This window comes from Pteropus medius, unplaced genomic scaffold (genome assembly GCF_902729225.1).
Source record: "Pteropus medius unplaced genomic scaffold, Ma_sr-lr_union100, whole genome shotgun sequence".
NCBI lineage: Eukaryota > Metazoa > Chordata > Mammalia > Chiroptera > Pteropodidae > Pteropus > Pteropus medius.
The window spans coordinates 7,852,627-7,877,565 of record NW_024352784.1 but is presented as its reverse complement, the minus strand read 5'-3'; the positions used below and the strand labels follow the sequence as shown (position 1 = coordinate 7,877,565).

The 24,939-nt window shown below is 42.2% G+C and overlaps 1 protein-coding gene across 7 annotated transcripts in view; it reads left to right on the top strand.

The window, feature by feature from the left end:
* TENM4 (teneurin transmembrane protein 4) overlaps window positions 1-24,939 on the top strand; it is a 685,723-nt gene that overhangs the window by 518,127 nt on the left and 142,657 nt on the right. The gene's annotated exons all lie outside the window — the stretch shown is intronic.

Below are 24,939 nucleotides of genomic sequence, written 5' to 3'. Positions count from 1 at the left end.
TTGCTAACCAGAACACTTGGAAATGGGGTTTCCATTTAATGAAAAGTCATATGTGCTTTAGAGTTCACCTCAAAACTGTCTCAGTCCTTGGCTGGGAGTCTTTCTGACATGGAAAATGAAGTTGAATAAAATCTTTTGAATCTGGTCCTTGGTTCCTAAAACTCTTGCAAGACCCTGTTTTTTGTTGTTGTTTGTTTGTTTGTTTGGGGGGGGTTGTTGTTTGTTTTTTGTGTTCCTAAAAAGCAGTCATCATTTTTCAGCCATTTTCCTCTTGGTTGCATTCTTGCCCTTAGTGTTGAGGCAGAGAATACCTTCTCGTTAATTATGGGACGTGGTTATAAGTTTCTGCTGCAACTGCAGTCTCTATATTCTACCGTCTTGGCAAAGCGATGGAGGTGGGGTCATCAGGCTGCATCAGCCCTGATGTAGGAAATATTACTTCATGCTGTTCGTGTTTGGGAAGTGTCTGTCCCACCTGCTGTTCCCTGAGTGCCCGAAGGACAGGGACTTTGACATAATTTTCTCTGCCTCCCCAACACCCAGCCAGTCCCCGATGTACAATGTCATTACGTTAGCAAGGGAATTGAGCATGAGCATGGCCTTTCCTCTGCTCAGCCCCCACTGGAAGGACCGTCAGCAGCCACAGGCCTGACAGTTGCAGTACTATGGGTTTCTTCCCGAATGCTGCCTTTTGCGGTAGAGTGGAAAGTATGCTCAGTTCTGAATCTCTACCACTAACCTGTGATTTGACCGTGTACAAATTACCTAAGTTTTCCAGCTCTTGGTTTCTCGAGATTCTAGAATTTTGAGCCTACAGTTCAGTGGTGACTGTGACCTAGAGGCTACCAGTGCAGGCCCATTCCCTCATTGGAGAGCCAGTGCTGGTCCTCACCATCAGGCTGTCCCATTGTGGGGTTTGCCATACTCCAGACCCTGTTTCTTTTTCTGGACGTGGTAGTTTCAGTTTAGAAACATGATTATCAAATCATTAGTGGTGCCTAAGTTACAGCTTCATGGTCTCAACTGCCTGATTTCTCTTAGGCACAGTTCACTACGAAGCATAGGACATCCTGCTTGCTCAGAACTAATCAGAATTCTTTATTTGTAATGACTAAGCATAAATATGAAAAGATATTAATACAAACTCCCACAGAAAGTGACTTTTAATTAGGATGTGCAACTTAGAGAAATAAAATGTAGGTACAGTTAGGTGCCTTTGCCAACTCTTGGCTTGTCAGAGCTTGCTAATTTGCTTTGTCATAATTGAGGAGATGGTCTTGCTTTTCCCTCTGGTTCTTCTGTTCTCACCTAAATGATGAGACCTGTTTTCACCTCCCTTAACACTATAATATCTTTTAGAACAGATAGGCTATACTGTGCTTCTTAGAGTTTTATGAACTTCCTGGTATCTCGTTAAAAGGCAGATTCTGCTTCAGCAGGCCTGAGTAGGTCCTCAGATTCTGCATTTCCACCCAGCACCTGGTGGCACCAGTGCTGCTCGTCTGTGGACCATGTTATGAGTAGCAAGGGGTTATAGTATCTTATAAGTGGTCTCAAATGCTGTACAAAGGAATCACTTGGGAAGCTAGTTTAACATTCAGATTCCTGGGCCTTTACCCCAAAGAATCATGATGCAGTAGGCCTTAGAGAGAGCCTCGGTGACCCCGATGGCCTGTCAACTAAGCTTTGAAAATAAATGCCTTATGAGCACTGCTTTCTATTCCTTACTTCCCTTACTGTCCCATGTTAGTTCTGCGACCATAGTTATGCACGTTGCCTCGCTGAGCCTCATTTTTCCTCTCTGGAAATTCCTATTTGTGAAGCAGTCCCCATTTGTGAAGATGAGAGAGAGCAAATAACAAGTGCCTGGCACAGGCTTTGGATGCTATAAACACTTAAATAAATGGAAGTTGTTAATATTCTCTCCCATCTCTGTCTCCTTCCAGCTTTCTCTTGCTGCCTTTCTGACTTGTCTGTCTGCCTTCAAGCTACAATGATTGTTTAATGAATACCTTTTTTTCTTTAATACAAAAACAGACCAATTCTGATGTTGCTCTTAATTCGTCTCTCCCCAAGAGACCCTGGCATTGAGTCTCTGCTGTCTGTGCTTGTTACCTGTGAGCTATGAGTTGTAATTTGTCTTGGCAGGTTAATTAAAAGTTTAGGTCTTGTTATAGTGAAGTCATTATGGTCCCAATATACAATTGTAGCTCTTGAGTTTACCTAACACAGAGATTGGAATATGACTCTCCCTTCGTTCCATGTTGAAATGCAGACTAGAATTTAAGAAGATCTGAGATGTCAGAATCCAGAGTATTTACATCTGTTTGTAATTAAGTAATAGGAGAAATAATTGTATTTAATTTAGCAAATGACAAGATAGTATACCTTTTTGCTTTTCCCTCCATTTAATGCAATCCAGCTGATGATTTTAAATTAAATCAGTTTATCTTTTGCCTTGAAAAAAAATCTAAAAGCACTTTACAAACTGTATACACAAATATATACACAGAGACCTGATACTGACAGAGCTCCCTCTGAACCAGATGTATTTATACATACACACGCATATACATACACCACTAACACCAAGCAAGTTTTAGAATAAAACGTGGAAGCTCTTTTCAGAAAGAACAGTCTTTTCTTCACATATGAAGAATCAGAATTTGAAGATAATGTTGTTTCTGGTCTTGGCTCCATTGAGGCTTAGCAGCCTTGTTGACCCCAAGTAGTGATGAGGTAGGATATATACCAGTAGCCAAAATATAATTTACCCTTGCAGTATACAAAGGCCTTTAAATACATTCTTTAGGCCTTCCAGTAATTCTGTGGTGTGATTATTCTTATTTGTATTATCACCCCCTATTGCAGATGAGGAAATTGAGGTCCAGGGATGGTAAAAGAAAAGCTAGGATTTGAATTTGTATCTGTACAACTCTAAAGCTTGCGATCTTCCTTCTTTTGCAGTCTGCCTCCTTCCCAAGAACGAGCCCCTTTTTCTTCTCTATTACACCTACGTCTGTTTTCTACCTATTCATTTATTCAACCGACATTTAGAGCACCCACTGCGTGTTGGGGACCATGCTCTGCTCTTTTCTGTATGTAATTTAATCCTCACAAGAACCTTAGACAATATATATTTTGATCTCAACTTTATAGATGAAGAAATTGAGGCTCAGAGAGTTTAACTGACTTGCCCAAAGTCAGAGTAATTAAGGGCAGAACTGACATGGAAAGTTGGTCTTCAAATTCCAAGCTCTCCCCGCTATGTCACAGTGTCTTACTATTTTCTACAACACTAGTAAATATTTTATTTCCATTTCTAATATATAGGATATAATTTCCCCCTTACTTACGTACCTCCAACATAAGCATCTTACATCAATCCAGGAAGTTTTCTTGAGAAGTCATTAAAAAGACCATGAAAAAAACTCACAGAATCTAAAACTTTAAAAATATCATTATAGACATTGCTCACAACCTCACAACCTGACAAGTCAGCATTGCAGTGTTTTGGGTCTCCAGATAGCATCTTATCTTTTAATTTTGATTGATGCTGAAGCATAATGGGAAAAATCAGCCCTACACTGTGGCATTGTAAGCCAAGTTGGAAAATAACAGAGGTACCCCACAGTGGATTTAGAAACCCAGAGAAAAGAAATAAGAATCATTGTTAGAAAACACAAACCCTGGTAATTTTTATGAGAAACATGCTCTGGTCTTTCTGCTCTGAGCACATTGATGCTAATTAAAGAGAAGGGTCCTTTCGTTCATGCCCAGGCAGCCACTGTAAAACAACTCGTTCTGTGTCCAGAAACTAGAAGCAGGTTTAGTCCTTCCCTTCCTCCTTCCTTTCTTTCTTTTTTTTCATCCAACAAATATTGACTTCCCACTCTTTCCCAAGTTGACGATACAGAGAAGTTATGACATAGTTTGGGGCAAAAGTAGCTTATGGTCTAGATTAAGGACAGGAAGCATTTATACAGTAAGTGCTTCCAAGGAAAGGAGAAAGAAGGGTCATTACAGTCACTGGTCAATGTGCCATGAGGGTGGGAGGAAAGCAAGGACATGTCCAGCTAGATGGAACAGGGAGGGCTTTCTGGATAAAGTGATATTTGATAAGACCCTAAAAGATGAGTAGTATCTTCACATTTAAAGATGGAAGAGAGGGGCAGGGAATGTTGTTGAAGAGTTCATTCCAGGTAGCAGGAACAGCATGAACAAAAGGCAGGTAGGTAGAAAATTAATTGCTGGCTGTAAGGAGCCAGCAATTCTGTTTGACTAGAGCACAGGATGCCCCAAAAGGAGGGACGTGAGCCATCAGGGAGAGTATTGTATGCCACCCTAAGGAAATAGTTCATTCTGTAAGCTTTAAGCGAGGGAGTAAATTGATTAGAGCTGGATGGTTTATCTTATGGGGCCCAGAACAGGAGCCCATTAATTTATGTAACCAGAGGAGGTTACTGGGACTGAGCTTTGTGATTTCATGAAGGGGAAAAAAGGAGGGACAGGGGGAACCAGGAAGGACAGAAGGGCTGGTTCAGTGGCACTAGTTAGTGGTGGTTTTATCTGCTGTCCCTGCAACCCATTCTTCTCTTTCCTACACGTGAATAGATACTTTCACATAAGCTTCTGTCTTCCAAAGATCATAAAAATTGAGTCCTTTATGATTTTCCGAAGACCACTGGACAGTGCTATTTCTGTATGTCCCTTGCTCCAATTGGATAAGACTGCTGTTCATTAGCCTCTGAGTACTTTTGCAAGGATCTGGAGAGAAAAATCCCTGACGTTATATACCATAATTTGTGTCAAAACCTGCACTACTTCAAAGAGGAAACTAAGAAAAGCGATTGAGGAATGATTTTCAGTTTTTAATAAGCTCTCCTTTCATCATTCCCTATATCCCCTTCCTCCAAATTATAAGATATCATGCAGCAGTGAAGAATCAATGTCTCTTGGTAATCAATTAACCTTCAAATAAATGACATTGGCAGCACTTTGTGAAATTTCTGCGGGAAACACTCCTTTGGAAAGTACCCTGTGAAGTCACCTCTCCCTGAGAGCAGTGATTTATTCAAAACAGTCTGGTATAAGTGGAATGAAATTGTAGGCTAAGGGAGAGCTCAAGTCAGCACATTGGAGACAGACCCTGGCCAAAAATCTGTTCAGTGGAGTAGAGCTAGGAATATCAGAGCACTACATCTGCAGACTGAAGGCCAGCCCCACCAGCAGCTGTCCCTGCCACTGAAAATGACAGGGAAGGCAGGGTTCCCACCACCCCTACCCAGCCCCTCCAATGCCCTGAGTTCTGTCTTGGACTGCTGAACCTTCTGAATTCTCTGGGACCTGACTTCAAGGGCAGCAAAGAAGAAAAGGTACCTCAAGGACACAGTAGGTACCAAGCATTAAAGCTTGTCTCTCTGTGGGATTAGGGAGAAAAACTTTTAGTGTACAAATAACAAGCTCCCTGGCATTTGAGTGGAGTTGTCACGTTCTCGTGCACACTCTTGGTCTAGGCTGTGTCCCTCTGGGGCCGGCACAGAAGTCCAGCAGTGGTATCAAGGACCAGGCTCGTTCCACCCTGTGCTCTGCCATCCTCAGCTCTGGCTCTTGTTGTCATACTTGGCCCCTGTTGGTCCTTAGATGGTTGTCGCACCTTCAGAACTCATGTCTGCATATCAGGCAGGAGAAAGAGGAAAGGGGAAGGGAGCCAAATTGTTCCTAAAACACTGGGCTTACATTTCTTTGGCAGAACTGTGTCACTCGGACACTCAAAGCTATAAGAAAATTCGAGAAAGCAAATATTTTTAGCTTGCCCTAAACAAAAACTTCCTGAGTTCTCTCAGGAAGAAGAGAAGTGAATACGGGGTCACCAGTGTCTGTCACCGGCTTTCCTGAATCTGTTTGGTTCCACAAATACCACAGGGAGCCTCTTAATGTGTACCAGGCCTGGCCTGGGCACTTAGGTGCAGCCATGAAGCAGACATAGTGCTTGCCCTTGAGGTTCTCATGGGCTAATAAGTGAGGCTGAGAAAAAGGAGAAGATGCCCATATAACTGAGGAAGAAGGAAAAGGCTTGGTTCAGTCTCTTTTTGGCCCCCAAGGAACAAGGCCTTTTTAATTATACCTCAAAACCCCTTGCATGAGGCTTTAAGGGAGCAGACAGGAGGAGCAGGTCCAGAGGGGTTGCAGGCAGATCTAGACACTATGTCTGTCCATTTTCTCATTCCGCCAGTTATTTACTAATTGCCTTTTACATGCAGTGTCATAAAGCAGACATTAGTATCTGTGGTGTATAAAATAGCCATGCTTCCTACTCTCAAGAAGTTTGTAGACATACTTGAGACATCTTGAGATAGATTCTTAAGTTTGAATAGTCATCCAAATATGTTTGTAAACTGTAATGGTAAATGGTAAATATTCATTGTAGTAAAAAGAGTATAGTCTAGAGAAACAAATAGGAGACCTAATATAGATTGCTGGAGTAAGGTAGGAATAGGAGTGGTTTAGATGAAGGTTTGGAGAAAGAATATACCAAGCAGAGGGACAAGCATGTGCAAAGGCCCTGAGACAGGCAAAAGCCGGGAGTGTTTGAGGAACTTTAAAATGGTCACATTGTGGGATATGGGGATCAAAGGACCAAATGGTATCAGGTAAGGCCAGAGAGGTACCAGGAACCAGACTGTATAGGCCTTTTACATGACATGTGATGAGTTTTTTCCTTTGTTTTTTAATTATCCTAAGGGTAATTGGAAGCTATGTGCAACATTGAGCTAGAGTGACCTGACCTGATTTACTTATTTGAAAGTTTCTCCAACTGTAGGGACTGGGACAGCAGTTAGAAGGCTGTGACAATAGTCTGTGCCGGGGCTCAGGCTGGCCTGAGCCAGGCTGAAGGCTTAGAAATGGAGAGAAATGAACAGATTTGAGCTTTATACTGACCCTTGGAGATTATTGGCAAACCCCAGGTGTTAAGATAGTGTATCTTAAGGGAAGAGATTAAAGCAGGGAGATAAAATGGTTGAGATGGTCAGTTTTGGGGTGAGTGAAGACGTGCAGCTGACAAAGAAGATTGTGAAGGTCGGAGAGCTGGGAAGAGGGACCTGAAAGAATGCTGGTGGAAATTCAGTAGAAAGAGTCCAGATATTTTAGGACTCCTCCATTCCAGCATTTCGGCCATCTTCCTCTACCCATAGCGAGAGCTTCCATTTTACTGCTGGTTTGTGTTTTTGCCACTTTGGCATACATAATGACAGGAGCCTTTCACAAACCTTTTATTTATTTATATCGCTCTTTTAAAGGTAAGAAAACCGAGCCTTAGAGAAGTCATATGAATTGTCCAGGGTCACATAACCACCAAGTGGCAGAGCCAGGATCGTAATTACAGCAGTCTGTTGACTGAGCACTGATTCTATGCCAGGCACTGTACTGGGTGCATTATCACTTAGTTCCAAACAACCTGGAAGTTACATTATGTATGTTTCCACATTATGGATAAAGAAACTGAGGCTCAGAGCTCTTATGTTATTTGCCAAGCTCTCATAAATAGGAAATAGCAGAGCTAGGTTAACAACCACAGCCCATACTCTTTCTCTTACATCTCAGTGACAAGCTTTCTAGTGTGTGATGCCATCCATGTGTGTCCTTATACACTCTTATAGTCAGAGAATCACCAATATAGAGATTATGACATTCACACCTCCTAGGCTCACAATGTGCAGCAATGTGCCTACTGGTAGCAGCTGCAGGGGATCCATCTGCCTTGTCCTAAAGAACCACCTGACCTATAGTGACTCCTGCTGAAGGAACCCCTATTCCCATCCCCATCCAGGTGGAGTTTCCAAGAGAAGATATTTTATCAGCAATGGTTTCATTTTTGCAGCTGATGATTAAATTTTTATTTTCCGATAGCTCTTTTCTCTCTCAGTTGATAAAGGCAGTTGCTCATCCCCGACTTGCCAGCTAGCAGATCAGCAACCTTAGGAGGATTCCCACATGGTGGTATCTTTTATCTTTCCTTTACAGTACCACTGATATGTGGGATGCGATTAAATATATGGCCTCCAGTTCTGTAACGTCCTCTTAGGAATAACCCTAACTCAACTCTGCTGAACTTGGCATTGGGAGAATATAGTTGAGGTTGCTGCTGTGGCATTAGAGACAGTGTGGTCCAGAGAAGGCAAAGGCTTTGGGGTCAAACAGACCTGGGTTTGAATTCTGGCTGCACTATTTAAGAGCTATGGGACTTTAGATAAGTCTGAACCTCACCTAAATCACCTGTAATTAGGAATAAAACCTACATTAGAGAGTTTGACAATGACACGAAAGTGATTCATGGTAGATTCTCAGCATATTTTTAATTATTCAACATTTACCGAACATGTACTTTGCTAAGTGCTTGGGATTCATTGGTGAATAAAACAAAAGCCTTTCCCTCAAAGAGCCTACAGTTAACTGAGAAAACTGACCTTTCCATAAATAACTCCAATATAATGTGGTCGGTGCCAACAGAGAGGTCTGTGCAAGCCCCAGAGGAGCAGAGAGGAGGGCAGCTGCCTCTGCCAGGGTGAGGGAGGGGGTTGTAAGGCATACGGACTTAACGGTGAGCAGAGTGCTTTGTGAGCTGGAAAGCAGTGTTAATTATTGTTAGTACAGATGTTAATTATTACCCACTTGGGACCAGGCAGAAGTGAGAACCAGAAAGGAAATATAGAAAAAGAGGTTTGTTTGTTTGTTTGTTTTGTTTGTTTTTAAAAAAAGAGAGAAATCGAGGTAAGATAGTAACCATTTCTGTTTAACCACAGACGCCATCACTGCGGACTGGGCAGGAAGGGATCATTATTTATATTTTAGAGATGAGGAAACAGAGTCTGTGAACAGTGGCTCACATGAAGACCCAAAGCCGAGTCTTCTGAATCCAGTCCCAGCAAATTCTCCTGGAGCCCAGTTGTCCGGCACAGGACTCTGAACATGGCAGACCCTCATCAGAGGGTCAGTGAGAACCAAGTGAAAAAGTCAAAGATCACAGATGCTCTCCACAGCCTAGAACCTTCTTCTGTGAACATGAACTTCTTGTGGGAAACTCTGAAGGGTAGAGGGCACAACTGTCAATTCAGGGCACTTCCAGGCACCTGGCTAGGGAATGTTCTTTCTGTCCTGAGATTAGATGTGAGCTATATTCCAGGGCTGTGGGATTTAGGGGACAGAGCAACTCTGAAACTGGCTCAAGGCCTTCAGTCTTTCTGCTGCAGCTCAAAAATGGAAATGTTCTAGAACATTCCAAGACACTGTTATTTGTCCTTATAAATTTGATCTTCTTCCGACTCCATAGGAAACTTTTCAAGTTTTCCACTCTAGTATTAGGTCTTATCAATTTTTACAAACTCCTCCCTGCCTCTCTCAAACTACTTGGGGAAATTAACGATATTAACTACTATTTATTCGATGCCTACTATATCCAAGTATCATCCTAGATGTTTTACATAAACTGTTTCAGACCCTTACAACAGGCATAAAAAGTAGGTATTTTTTCCCAAGGGAAAAGTGGAGCTCAGAGTATTTAAATAACTAGGCAGAAGTTTCACACCCAGCCAGTAAAGAAGCTAGAATTTGAATCAAGGACTGTCTGGCTCCAATACTCACGCTTCTTATGTTCTTTCCCGCTTGTGCCTTCGTGTGAGAGTGCCTATTGTGTACACTGGGTGTGGGGTAGAGGGCATGAAGGGGGAGAATGGTGCCAGAGAAGAGTCAAAAAGTGAGATGAGGGCCAACCTGGAATGTCTTTGTAGACCAACGTAGAAGTCTGGTTTTTAAGGCAGTGGGGAGCACAGAATCTTTTTTAAGCAAATGGGTAGCATGATTCGGATCTTGGATAGATCTCTTTGGCAGTGGTAGATGGGTTAGTTTCTCAGACTAAAACAGGGAAAACAATTGGAAGATTGTCCATAACCAGTAGATGAGAGAAGAGGGCCTGAATCAGGGGCAAATGCCACTGCTTTTATAGAAAGGAGGGATGTATCCCAGGATGTTATAGATTGATTTTTCTTGACCACTTGTATTATAGCTGTAAGGGAGAGGCAGGAATTTTCTACTTTGGAGAATAGATGCCTAGTGATATCATTAATTAAAGTCAAAAAGTAAGGAGAGGAAGTTTGTTTGTTGGGTGAAGCAAGTAGTGAAATGGTAAGTTCACATTAGATGTGAGCTACTGATAGACTTTCCAAGTGGATGTTATTTGTTGGCAGTTTCCAGCGGGCAGATTGATAGAGAGGTGTCGATTTGGGGAATAGCTCTGATCTGGAGACAGAAACCCAATGGGCATCAACAGTGTGGATGTGAGAGGGGGCAAGTGGAAGGGTAGAGTACTAAGAAGCCAGGATTCGAGGATGGAACCCCAATATTCATAGAGTGGATGGGAGAGAGATACGTAAAGATTGGCTTTAGAGAAAAGTTATGGAGCCGATGACAAAGAACCTGCTGGAATTGGTCATTGGAAGGTCATTGGCAACCTCAGTGGAAGCAGTTCCCACCCCCGTTGCAGGTGGAAGCAGGGTCACCACGAGTTCAAGAGTGAGTGAGAGCTGTGGAGTAGAAACAATTCTTCTAGGCAGAGCAGAGAAGGACACAGATCTTAGTAACCTGAGGAGGAGGCAGGTTCAGGAAAAGGTTTATATAAGGTGGGGAGAGCCTTGAACGTGTTGTCAGCTGTGGGAAAAGAGCCAAGGGAGAAGATTGGAGCCCAAGAGAGAGGGGAGATGATTAATGAAAAGGTGGGAGACACGGAACAGAGGGCAGATATAGAAGGGCTAGACCTAGGGAAGAGAGACACCTCTTCCTGTGGGACAGGAGAGGGTGGTGAAGATTAGACAAGATGAAGCCAGATTTGAAGGTGGAGGAGAGTGGAATACAGGGCAGGGTCTGCGCTGATCTCGGGGTCAGCAGTGCTTTCCAGAAATGGATTGCCTTACTGGGTAAGCCCTTTATGTCCTGGATTATGTAAAGGCAGCCTCAAGGCAGCACTTAATCAAATTAATTATATTGTGTAATATAGCAGCAGAGAGAAGAGTAACAGAGATTAGTTGTTAGAGACTGGGTCTGATGCCAGATGGCCTAGTTTGAACCCAGTCTCTGCCACTTAGCAGCAGTGACCTTGGGCAAGATAGGTAACCCATCATTGCCTCAGTTTCTTTATCTCAAAAATGGTGATCATATCAGTACCCACTTCATGGGGGGTAATTATGAGGACAAAATGAATTAATATATGTTAAATACTGAGAACAATGCCAGGCACGTGATAGGTGTTATAGAAGTGTTTGTAATTGTTATTAGCAATAAGAGTTGCTAACAGGTCAGAGCTTGCAGGGTCCCAGCAGTGTGCTAAGCGTTGTACACGCATTATCTAGCTTAAATTTTGTAACAGTCCCAGGGAAACAGGAGCAATTATTTCCTTTATATAGATGAAGGAATAAGGTTCAGGGAAATTAACAAACTTGCCCACAGTCACACAAGGAGTAAGGGCAAAGCCAGAATCTGAGTCTAGGACAGTCTGACTCCAGAATCCATGCTCTTTCTGCACTGGCTTTTGGGTAGTTCACATGGGTCCCTCCCAAGTCAGTACCTGCTTCCCTGGCACCCCTCGTTTCACCTTTTCTTTGTCAGTTGATGAACGTTTCAGCTCCTCTCTGAGGACACTGCAGGGTGTGTACTTTGTCAGTCCTTGGCACTTTTCTGGGCCAAAGATTTTGTTCCAAAGGAACTATACTTGTGAAAACGCTCCTTTTTCTTTACAATCAAGCAATAAGTTTAGTGATTGCAAATCTAACAGAGATTTGGGTGAGTTTCTTGCTGCTTAAACAGAGCAGAGGACCCTCTGTTGAAATGACAGGACTATGAGTGTTATATGATGGGTTGTAAAAAATTGTAAGCCAGAAACCTCTGAACATCTGGTTTTAGTTTGAGTAGCTGCTTGTTCATGCCTTCATCTGAGCAATGCTCATGTTCAGGGCTAATAGAAGCACAGTTTGTTTCATTCCTGGTTCATATTACATGTCAGCCTGATTTTTTTTTATTTTCATTGTGTCATAGGCCAAAGAATCCATGCAAGAGTGCAAGGGATGGACTGTATATTTTTGAAATGTGAGAAAGAGTCCTATGCATTAAAGCAGGAAGGCTGAGGTAGTATTTTTCACAAATAAAGTTTGAGTTTTCTCAAGCCTATAAAAGCAAGCTATTCTTCGGAAAGTTTTTATTTGGGAAATTGCACCACCATTATCTCTTTTTCTTAAATAATAGAAGAGGAAAGTGAAATCTTTTAAACTTCTCCTAGATGCTAAGTACTACACTAAGCACAATTTATTTATATTAACTCATTTTAATCCTCATAACTAACATTTGCTCATCAAAGTTATTATCCCCATTTTCCAGATGAGGCAGGTACTATGTTCCAGGTCATACAGAATCAGAGCTAGAATTCAAACCTAGGTATATCTACTTCACATTTATTTTGCAAGTTTCCAACACTTCCAGAATGCACTGTGCTGAGATTTGTCTTATGTGTTCAATAGGTGGTAAAAACACCTTCGATGACACTACTAGGTCATAGCAATATTGAATACAAAAGATGAAAAAGATACTTAGCATAATACAGAACATCAATTTTTAGTCAATACCCAGTGCTTCCTGGTTAATTAGTAGACAAATTCTCTTTAAAATCACTAAGAAATATAGGTATACCTATTAGCATTGTTTTGGAAGTTTTAGCTAATCTAAGACATGAAACAGAAACAAGAAGCTGAGGCAAAGCTATCATTTGTGAAAGATGTGTTTGTATTCCTAGAGCACACACAAACAGTAATTGAAAAACTATTTTACTTAATAAGAATTCAGAACTTGTAACTGGAGTACAAGATAGCTTTACAAAAGTCGATAGATTTCCCATATACTTCCAATAACCAGTTATGAAATATAGTGAAAAATGTCCCAGTCAAATAAATCAATAAAAATTAAAATATCATCTTAATGAGAACTATATGTGACCTGTGCGACAAAAACTGAAATTTTATTGAGAGCTATAAAACGGGACATGAATAATTAGGAAATATGACATGTTCCTAGATGAGAAGGTGAAATACTCTAAATATGTCAATTTATAGGTTAATGGAATGCCAAACAGAATCCTATAGGGAATTTAGGAGATTTGGTTGAATAGTTTAAGACCTCAGCTGGAATAATAAACAGATGAAATTATGGAAGAAATAATGAAACGGTATTCATCCTAAAAGATATTAACATACCATAAATCTAGAATAAAAGAGAGTAGGAGTCAAGCAGACTAATGAAATAAAATTGCCTAGAAATATTACCAGTTAAATGTATAATTTTAATATTGAAAAGGGAAGAATTGCATGTAATTGGAGAAGAAAGGGCTTAGTCAATAAATATTGGAATAACTTAGAAAAGGATCAGCTTAACCCAGAGGATGCAAAGTGGCATTCAGAGGGATAGATGTGGTTGATAGATACAGAGAAGGTTTTTTTTAGCCTGCAATGTTGGCCCAATATTTAAAAATTGGATAATTTCCCTTAAAACGATAGGTTTATTGTTTACCTTTAAAAATTAAAAGACCCAAATTCCTACAGAACAAGCATCTGCACCTTTGAATACTCTGTAATTCACCACAGTCCCCACCTCATCCCTCTTTCTTACACCTGACCTTCCTCACACCTTTAACTGACTTGTCTGGCCCCTGGAGGAATTTGAGTTTTTACGCTCTGATTCAGGCTTCACCTCAGACCATATGCCAAAATAAATTCCAGATGGATTAAAGAGGTAAATACTTAAAAGTCAAACTAAAAGAGGGTAAAACCCAATATTTGCATATCTGTGACTAAGAGAAGGACTTTTAAGCTTGAGTCATTGAAGAAATCACAAAGAAAAAAGACTAACAAATGCCTCCATAAGAAATATAAAACTTCCATAAGTCTTATGAGACTTAGCAAAATAAGAAAATTGAGTAGAATGGGAAAATACTTGCCGTAAATATGAGAGACCAAAGAAGAGTTAATATCTATATTATATTAAAGTGTATATGCCGTGAAAAAATTATGATCTCATAGATAAATGGCTAAAGCTCATGTGTAGAAAAGCTTCCAAAAAATATAGTATGCTGTAAACATACCTAAAATATGTTTAACCTGATTAGTCATCTAGAAGAAGTGCAAATTAAAATAATTGTGTATATCATTTCTTACCTAATAAATTAGAAACCCTCTCAAAGTTAATATCCAGTCCCAAAGGGGACCACAGTGCAGCCATACCCATATATATTACCAGATGCATTGTAAATCAATGCAACCCTTTGGGAAAGCAAATCGGCATTTTTGTATCAAATCATAAAAATGTTCATATTTTCAGCTTCTGAGTCTTAAAGAAATAAACCAATACCTTGAAAAAGCTGCTTGCTTATCTCAGCATTGCTTACAGTTGTGAAAATTTGGAAGCAATACAATTTCTAATAATAAGAAAGTATATAAGCAAATTATGGAATATTCACTTAGTGAATATTATGCGGCCATTAAAAATTATCATTATGATGAGTATGAAACATGGGATAATGCTTATAATTTTCAGCCCCAGAGGTAGGACACAGAAGTTTATGTTTACAATATGAACACATCTATCAATAACAATGCAATTTGCCTAATTCAATAGTTCAGAGGCAGAATTTGAACTTGAATTCAAGTCTTTCAACTCTGAGACCAGTCCTATTTCCATTTGCCCAGTTCCTGCCGTTGAAACCAAACCGACATTTAGAGGGTGCTGTTCGGGGTGTTTGTCAGGCTGGGCAGTGGAGCCTGGCGCTCTTCCAAGCTGAACCTGAAGCAGAGCTTCCAAGCGCTGACTGATGGGAGCTCCAAAGGAGGCCTTTGTCCACCTTACAGCCTCTAAGAGCCAGAGTTTTCTAAAGGTTTCCTGCTCTCCCAAGTTGGCACAAGTGATAGAATGGACAAATCTAGAGGACCAGGAGAGGGTCTGAGTTGAACCACAGTTGCTGCCAGGATAGTTTCTTTAAGCGCTGCAGGTGCTACAGACACGTGTGTATCTTCTGCTCTCTTTACACACCTGTATGTATATAACTATTTTCATTTTTTTATTGTTTTTACTTTTTAAAGAATGCATTAAGTTAAAACCATTAACCATGAAGGCACACTATGCTTTCTAAATCAGCTTTGCTTGAGGCGAAAGACAAGACCACAGGTGGTCCCTCCATCCTAAATGTCTAGTGTCTGAGGATACCAGAGAAGACTTAGTGGCATTTACTTTAAGAAAGAAAGCATAGTTTAAAGAATCCTGAGATTTGAAACCTGAACCTTCAGTTCTGTTTCCTGCATCCCCCATACCCAAACAGACAAGTAATTTCTGTGCAGCAGAGTTTACCGTGACAGTAATAATTCCTTATGTTGTATAGGGCTTTTAGCTTTCTCAGGACGGTGGCATACAGCTTTTTTCATTTTAATTCAGTGAGGTAGGAGGTTCCTCAGATGATCATTCTTACTTAGTAGAAGAAGCAGCTGAGTTTCAGGAGTTAAGGCTCTTTCCTCAAAGGCTCCTTTGCTGGTCCAAGATCCACAGCAAGTATATGGACAAGACTGGATTTGAATCCAGTTCTGTTTGATTGATTGATCTGTTTTCATTTATCCTTGTAAGCACACGTTCATCCAGTGTGTGTTTCTGCCACACCTTCTATATGTTTCTGATAGGACAGTGGTGATGGCTGTGAACAAGGCAGACAGGGACCTGCCCTGGTAGATCTCTGCCTGCATGGAGGAGGACATCGATCAGTAACGTGACTATGATGGTTTATGAAGGAGAGGAGTGGCATTTTGGGGAGCACTGACCAAGGGGAGCTAACCTAATTGGGGTGGGGTCATGGAAGGTTTATTCCAAGTATATGACATCTAAGCTGAGACCTCAAAATATTGTGTAGGGAGAGCAAAGTGAGTGGCAAGCAGTGAGAAGGGAGGAGGACATAAGACAGATGCCTGAGGACCACCGGCATTTAATGGGTAGAGGAGGAGCCAGAAAAGGAGGGTTAGGAAGAGTAGCTATAGTGGCAAAAATATCAGAAGATATGCTGTTTTTAAAGCTGAAGGAAGAGGATACTTCAGGAAAGGGACTAGGAAATCGTCTCAAATTCTACCGAGAGGAACTTGTGGTTGAATGTTATATTTCTCTCCTTCCTGGAGTCCCACCATAATGAGAGGAATGATTTAAAACAAACAAGGAGTAAACCCACAAGGACAAAAAGGAAAAGAAACAATAGCCATCAAGAGATGTCAAGAAAACCAAAAGTGGGTTGAGTTAGCAGTATGGAGAAAGCAGAATACTGAGCCCCTGCTGACGAGATGTCAGTGAGGAGCAGAGCCCCAGAAATTCTCTGGAACAAAGTGTTGCATACGGCAGAGGGCAAGGGTGGGGCATGGAGCTGACGAGCAGATGGATCCAGGTCTAAGTGGTATGTAAGCAGCAGCATTTAGACCTGTAGGGTCCCCCTTTCATCTCACACAGACAATTGGATTATCAACAAAGTATAAGGGAAAAATAAAGATATTTACAGCCATGCACAGTCCTAAAATCATACCTCCCATTCACCTCTCTCAGGAAGCTTCTGGAAAATGCATTCCACCAAAACCACAAAGTAAACCAAAAAGGGGGATCCAGGAAACAAGGGGTTCAATAAGTGAGAGAGGCAAAGAGAAGTCTCGGAATGATGGGTGTGTAGCAGTCCTAAAAAACAGGCCAGACCGCAGCAGGGCAGAGCATGTAGAGCAGGCTTTCCACTAAGTGCACAGTAGGTACTAATATTGTTGTTATTCCTAATCCCAATTTCATATTTGTTTTCACACAGTTGTCCAAATTTAGGTTTGTTTTATCTTTATATACCCAACTCTACTAATTCTCATAAGAAAGGCAAATTAACTTAAAAACATATGTACTGGTTGTACATTTATTTTTATTTTTTTTGCAAAGCACCGTGCTGCTCCTTGAGGCAACAAATGCATGTAAGACTGGGGTCCTTGTCCCCTCAGAGCTTCTCACAGCCAGAGAAGACAAACAACGACAGCATTGAAGACAACAGTGTGTAGCGCTAAGTGAATTGTCAAGGGAATTTTGAGAAGGCCGGTAATGAGGGTCACCATAGGCTAGGGTGGACCCAGAAGGCCTAGGAGGATTTGGATAGGAAGAAAGGAAGGGAGGAGCTACAGAACAAAGATCCAGGATGAGAAGCTACTTGAAGCGTAGGAGAAGGTTGACATGACTGAATGGGAATGAGAGAGCAGGGTTCTCATCCCAGTTCTGCAGCCACCCAGCTGTGAGACCTTGAGAAAGGTAATTATCCTCCCTGAGCTACAGAAGGATTTAATGAGATAATGCATTGACATCCGCCTGACACGCAGTGGGCTCTCATACTATTTCCTTTTATGTGTACTTGAGTCTGAATCCCAAAGCAGAGACATGTTGACTGGCTGAGGGTCTGAATGAAGATGTTTTCTTGGGAGGATTCAGAGCTGTAGACCTGTAATTTTAGCCAGTTTGGTTGTTGTGGGTCTCGAAATATTGTCAGAGGCATGATATTTACAACAGCGAGCACTCTGATTTGCTTAAAGCTCATTCGGCATCCAGCTTAGACTGTGGGAAGTCTTTTGTCCCTCATTATTGGCGCCCATTAGCTGACTGCCCTTCACAGTCTGAATTCTGCTGCTTGTCCTATATTCCAGCCCTGCCACTGTACTTGATTCTGAGAACTCCTGCCTTTGAACATATTCCACTTTTTCTAAATACCCCAGGGGCCCTTCTCTGCCTGGAGACTATCTCCCAAGCCCCAGTGCTGAGCTACAGTGCTTTCATGGAGGTCCCTGTACTGTTGCTTCCTCCTCTGGGCTTTACACATTTGTTCATGGCAGGCACTTAACCATGTCGTAAGCCATCTTGTCACCTGTATCAGACTGTGAGGTCAGAGGGCAAAGGCTGTGCCTTCATTATATCTCCACTGACTGTTTTACCATGCATTGGCTCTTGGGCTGTCCATGAACGGGGAGCTGGGGCTACAGAGGGGAACTTAGACGCCACCTTGGCCCTCCAGAGCACTAATTATTCTGGAGGAAGCAGGCATAGGGATGACTGAGCAATGCAGTTTCACCTGAGCTGTCAGGAAAGCTTGAGCAGTATGGAAATGGGAGTTGGGCAGAGAAAGAAGCGACTAAATTATCTAGTCTCCTATACCTGGTACATAGTAGATTTTCAGTAACTAGTTTGGGAGACCTAACAGTGTTTAGCTGTGCAACGTTGGGCGAGCCATTTCACTTCTCCAAGCCTCCGTTTCCTCATCTGAAAAATGGGGATAATGACACTTACCTCAATACTGGGGTGAGAGTCAAATGAGATAATGTATGAGATTAGCATGCTTATCGCAGGACCTAACACATAGCAGGACTCAATAACGGATGGCAGTGACAGCTATTATTATAGTATTACCTTATTGTCTGAATTTATTACTTTGTGGTTAAAAACTTGTACTTGCACTGGAAATCTAAGAAGCTTAGAGGGCAAGAGTGAGAGGTCAACTATTCTAGCACGTCTTTGACTTTCAGAGGATGTCTTTGAAAGTGTTCTCTGGCCAGTGTCTTTCTCCTAATTTATTGTGCAGACAGTTGAATGTAAAGTTTGGGATTTCCCTAGGGCCTGGCAGGGAAGAGGGGTTACACACATCCGTCATGAACTGAAGCTGCTCTCCCTAAACATTCCAGACTATCAGATGACTGGAGCAGTGGTCCCCTCAGAACCAGCTGCTTTGGAGAGGACGCGCACTTGTGTCCGCTGGAAGACTGGCCAGTTGCCAGGACTGGAAGCAGGGCGACAGAAGGCTCTGCAGCTGCTCAGGCTAAGGCAGGCAAAGATACTGTCTCTACAGGTGCAGGGCTCAGGATCAAGGAGCCTTTCACCCCAGCCCCAGGAGGCAGAAGGCTCAGCCAGGGGGTCTGTTCCTTGAGAGGGCGATCTGTTTTTCCTGCTTTCTGTGACCTTCTTTAGAAACCTCAAGACCTAGCAAGCCCGGGATCAGCCTCATCACCCTCAGTTTTAAGTATGAGCAGGTGGCAGCTCCAGCAGCTCCTGTGTGGGCATGTTCTCCCTTTGACTTCTGGGTCCACCCCCAGCTATAGCGATGGATCAGGTTCTGTCAGCAGAACCAGCCTCCCATGTTGTGGTGCAGGGTGAGCAGTAGCAGAGGGAAGAAGCCAGGGGTTAACAGTGTGAAGGATTCAAGGGGAATGTCCCTAGGGGTTCTGACAACTCAAAACGTAATTCTATCTATAACATGTCCATCCATGCCTTGGAGGTATGAGCTGAAAGGAAGAGAGAATTCAGCATCCCCAGTACGTTTGTGTGGGCACATCCCAGAGTACTGAAGTGTGTTTCTTATGGAAGAAACATAATCTTAGACTTACATAGACTTAGTCGTGTCTTAATATATAAGCTAATACTTGTGGAAATGATGTTGGAACATTAGTTGTTGCTTTCCAAAGCTTAGAGCTGGCTCCCTCTTTTCCTATTGTCATAAATTGCACATACCCATGCACGCAGCATACCAGGAGCCCCTGATGATGGAGAAGTGAGCGGGGGTTAGCCAGGGGACAGCCAGGTAATACTAACCCATCTGGAAATGTCCATGACCCCCTATCTATAGCCACTCATCTACTAATGCTGCAACACCTACTGTGTGTCATACACCATATAATCACTCTGATTTTATAGAGAAAGAAAGTGGGGCACAGAGGTGACTTGCTCAAGGTCACCCAGGAGATGACAGAGTGGGATGAGAACACCAAAGATCTCTCAATCCTGAGCTCTTTCTATTATACCTCAAAGCCTCTGACCTGGCCTATGCAACATAGGTTTGCTTTGTTTGTTTGTTTGTTTTTGACTTGGTTTCATTTTTTCTACCACTGATGAGGCATTTACTGCAAGCTCCACTATGTGCTTTACATGCATTATCTCATTTAACCCCCAGCCTTGCTATGAAATAGGTGACTAAGGAAACCAGGGTTCAAAGACCCTAAATGATTTGCCCAGGGTTGTACTGCTAGTGAGAGTCAGAATTGGAAGTCAGACCCAGGTCTGCCTGATTGCTAGTTCATGCTCAGTCGTGAGTCAGGGAATTCCATCCAAGTGCAGTCAAATTGTGCCAGAGGCAGGATCCAGCCCTGAGGAATGGAGCACACGGAAAAGGAACTGGGGACTGGGGAAGAGGCTGGCCAGCCGTGGGGACCGCGGTTTAGTGCTTCAAGGACCCCATGGACTCTCATCATTCAGGCATGCAGATAGCCAAGAGCTGTAACTATAGACCACTTTCAAACCTCTCACTAAATAGAGAGCAGACAGCCCTGGCACATGGTCAGGCCAGCCTTTCATTGGTCAGGGAAGTGGGGAGGCTTCCCTTTAGGTCAGGGCCAGGCAGGAGCTCATAATTGTATTATAAGCTAGTATAATGGTGTCTTACAGTCCTGCTGCTGTCAGTCAGAGGTAGCCAGAAGTTTCCATAAACTTTTCACAACAGCAACTGTTTCTCAGTTCCTTGCGAGATATGTAGCTTTTGCTTTTGTCATTGTGCAGTTTCTGCCTAGAGGCTGAGGGAGTGATCTGTCTAGGTGGCTAGAGCAGCTATAAAATATTTAACTTGAACATATAATTACATTACCATGATCTCTAATAGGATTTGGTGTCCAGCAGAAGTCCAACCTGGCCTCTGGCCCAAAGATATAGACCCAACTTACTATGTTGAGTGTTACATATTAGATAAGTAAGAAAGAAATACTGTTCAAATAATTGTGAGACAGACCAACACGCATAATTATTATAAAGAAAAATCCACCAGAGTCTGAGAATTTATCCATCTTGTTAATCATTTTATTGTGTTTTGTCCTAGTAGAAGTAATTCAAGTATATAATTCACAGAAGCCATCTTGACAGTTCTTGCTAGAAAACAGATTTGGGGCCCTGCAAAACTTTATTATTGCATGTTCCCCTGGTTAGGGCTGTTTTGGGAGAAGAGGGCCCAATATAGTGTCTAGCTGAATGTAACAAGCCCAGAGGAAGAAAAATGAAGGGAAAGATATAGGTCTGGAAAAAAAATTATAGAAATGAAATTTGAAAAAAAAAAGAAAGAAAGAAAAGAAATCAGCAAGGAAGTAAACAGTCTAGACCCGACAAAAGGTGCCCAGTCTCAGGATTTGAGGCTGAACACACCAAAGGACATGAAATCAACCACAAGTTGCCCTTTGTCATTTGATATTTAACAAGTGGTGAGTGAGTAGTTACTCCAGACAAGGCCATGTGCCAGTCACTGTGGAGAAAGGACAAGATGGGGAATTGGAAATGGGTCCCTTACTCTCAAGGAATTTGCGGTCTACCAGGAAAAGGGGGCCATATTCATAAATACTAGGCTTCAAGGTAGAAAGCAGTAGGTGATAAGTGAAGGATAGAAGTAAAGCGCCATGAGGATTCACATGAGAGAAACCTCTCTTGCTAAGAGAAATCTGGGGAGGCTTCATGAAAGGAGTAACATTTAAATTGGGGCATGAAGGATGCTTAGGACTTGGACAAGTGTAAGGGGCTGAGGAAGGGCTTTGCAGGTGAAGTCATCAGCATTAGCATAGTCAGGGAGGCTGAAAAGGATGTGTGGGTTGAGGAGGGGATGGATGGGGGGAAATTTGGCAGCAGCACAAAGTGGACCTGAGGAGGACCCTTGTGGCAAAGAAATTCATTTGGAAAGGGAAGTTGAGGCCTTAAACTCCTGGTTCAGAAATTTGAGCTTTCTCCTTGCCAGAGTTCCTAAAAGTATAGTTCTTGAGATTATTTTAGATCATGTATAGACAGCTTCTATTTTAAAAATTATGAATTTATTTTAGTAATTGGGAATTGAATTTCTGTTTTTAAAAATTTTTTAAGACAATAAATGGGTCAAAAAATACTGAGTGAATAATAGGACAGATGGTATGTGACTATGGCAACAGCATGAAGGCAAATAAGTGTCTTTCAGAAACTGCTCTAGGCCAGGGTCATATATTCATATTCCTCAGGGACCAGGCAAGTAACAGTAGTGCAAGAAGCTGCAGATAGGGACTGTGGATAACCACAGGGTCTGGGTCTCTTCTAAATGATAAAAGGTTGTTGCCATGCTGGATCTTCCAATTATTCAAGAACAGCCAGTAAGATTTTTCTTTGAACTCTTCTTTAAAAAAAAAAAAATCTGACAACTAATTCAACTTTTTAAAAACACTATGCAAACAGACGTTTCCACAGGCTTCCAGTTTGTGATCTACTCTAGATGCTATAGAGCAGTCACCTGAAGAGGCTCAATTCCAGGATGACAGTTCTGGCCAACAGAGATAGGACAGACTGAAAGGAACAAGGCTGGAGCGAAAGTCTACTCAGAATAGGATGCAGTGGTTCAGGCCAGAGGTAACATAGACCAGACATTTCCATTTCCCAAGCAAAGCCCAGGCCAGCGTGGGAGTTTTAACCCACAGGTATCTAGGTCATCTTTACATAGTTCTGTGTGTTTTCAGACCTGGCTATGCTGACATAAAGGGGGAAGGCGGACTTTGTTTTCTATGTGGTTTGTAAGCAGTATTGAGCTTGGAGACAAGCCTGGATAAATGATTGGAGAATAATTAGCTGTTTCCCCCACCCCCACCTCCTCAGAGCCTGTTTCTGTTCCTCCACTGTCTATCATCACAGAATAATTCAGCACAAAGTGATGCTCATTAGATGGAACTCTCTACCCAGCAGCTGAGTTGAGCTTTTAAAAAACTGATTTCTTAAGTAATTTGTTCTGAAGACAGACTTGACACGAAGTGGGCATGATGATCAGCAGGTCACTGCATGGGAGCAGCAAAGATGATTATTCTGGATCTGGCTTATTGGACCCCTGTCTTGCCCAGAACTGCTTTGCATTTCAAAAGTCTGCCTATTCTTTAAGAGCTATTCAAATACTACCTCCCTGAGGACCAAGCCCTTCTCTTTGGAAGTATTCCACCATTTTTTGTGTGTTCTTGCATAGTTTAGATCTTTCTGTCCCCTCTGGCTTGTTTTGACAGACCTGTGTGTAAAGTCTCAGCCTCTTTTCCAGACCAGTGGTTCTCAAAGTGGTACCCAGACCAAAGGCATCATCATCATCTAGGACTCTGCCCCAGACCTATTAAATCAGAAACTCTGGGAGTCGGGCCCAGCAATCCATGTTTTAACAAGCTCTTCAGGGGACTGACACAGGCTAAAATTTGAAAAACACTGAAACTATCCTGAAACTAAAACAAACTATAAATCAACATTTCCTGAGCACCTTCTGTGTACACATACATATGCATACACATAGACACACATATAATCATACATGTATAGGGATTTTATTTAATCTTCACAACAAGGGTGTAAGACAAGTGGTTTTCTCATTTCATAGATAAGTAAACTGAGACCTCAGATACAATGACTTACTCTAAGTCTCACCCCTAGAAGTAAGAGATGAAATTTAGATTCAGATATGCCCGACTCCAAAGCCTAAAGCCTATTCCTGCTCCTTGAGGACAAGGATCACACTGTGGTCCCCCTGATGGCATCAGCACAGTCGAGTCAACAGAGACTTGTTTGAATGAATGAATGACGATGAGTAAATGGATCACGCTCATTGTCCAAGTATGATACAGTTGTGAGTGGCCAGAACTGCATTTTGAATTTGAATGCTAGTAGGTGTGTTTTAAAACCAGAATTTCAATTAGCAAAACCAAAATAGGTCCTATTTGGGATTTCCTGATACTGGCGGCATCCTTTTTGTAGTCTTCACTCTGTCAGAGACTGAAAAGTGGGACCAGCATGTGTTCTCATTGGACTGGCAGTAGTGGCATAGTGGAGGATCTCCTAGATTGGGGAGGAGTGCTCCTCAGAAGGAGCTCTGGGTGAAGGATCGATGAAGCTATAATGGAGGAGAAAGCATCTCCAAACGTGTGAGCAGCACCTCTCCTTTGAAAACGCTTATGCTCTTGAACGGCGTAGCGCCTGTTAGTCTCATCACCATTTGATGTGTGTGTCTCAGTGGCCTCTCCAGCACCCACTCACAGGGCGTGAAAGGAGACGATGCATGTGCAGCTTCTCTGGGAAAGGCAGCAGAACCAGAGCCAACTGTGGGGACTCCGACATCTGTGAAAGCTGTTGCCAACAGCCCTAGGAAAAGATGTGAGAGCTCTTTGCCAGAAGCAGCCAGCAAGCCGCCTGCTCTCTAGTCCTGTCCCTGCATACTCGGCCTGGTGACTTGCTGGAGACTCCTTTCACATGAGAGATGATAACGTGATGCTCGTTATCTGAGGACACAGCAGGGAGGTTTGAAAAGTTGGAATCTACCCTTAAACAACCAACTTCCTTTTTCTCCCTCAGGCCTTAAACATGATGATGATCAAAGCCTTTTAATCTGTTTTGTAGTTTTCTAAGTACTGACAATTTGGTTTGATTCATTAGATTACTGGATGTTAGATCTGAAAGATCACCTCAGCGGGTTGCTTCACTGGAACACTTCCTGAGCCAGAGTAGATGTTCAGTAAATTCTTGTCGAATAAATTTAATGAATTTTATAGATGAAAAGAAAGTCCCTGAAAGAGACTAGGCCAAGGTCACCTAACAAGCTGGTGGCAGGAGAAGGGTAGAACCCATCTCTAGATACAGTCCAGGCATGTCCCCTTACACCACGACTCATAGAATTGCAAGATTTCAGGTTTGGGAGATTCCATACAGTTTATCTTCAATCCCTGCAATATCCCTCTGGTCATTAATTCACCCTCTTCTTGAATATAGCCAGTGGGTGAAAATGTATGACCTTATAGGTTACCTAGTCCA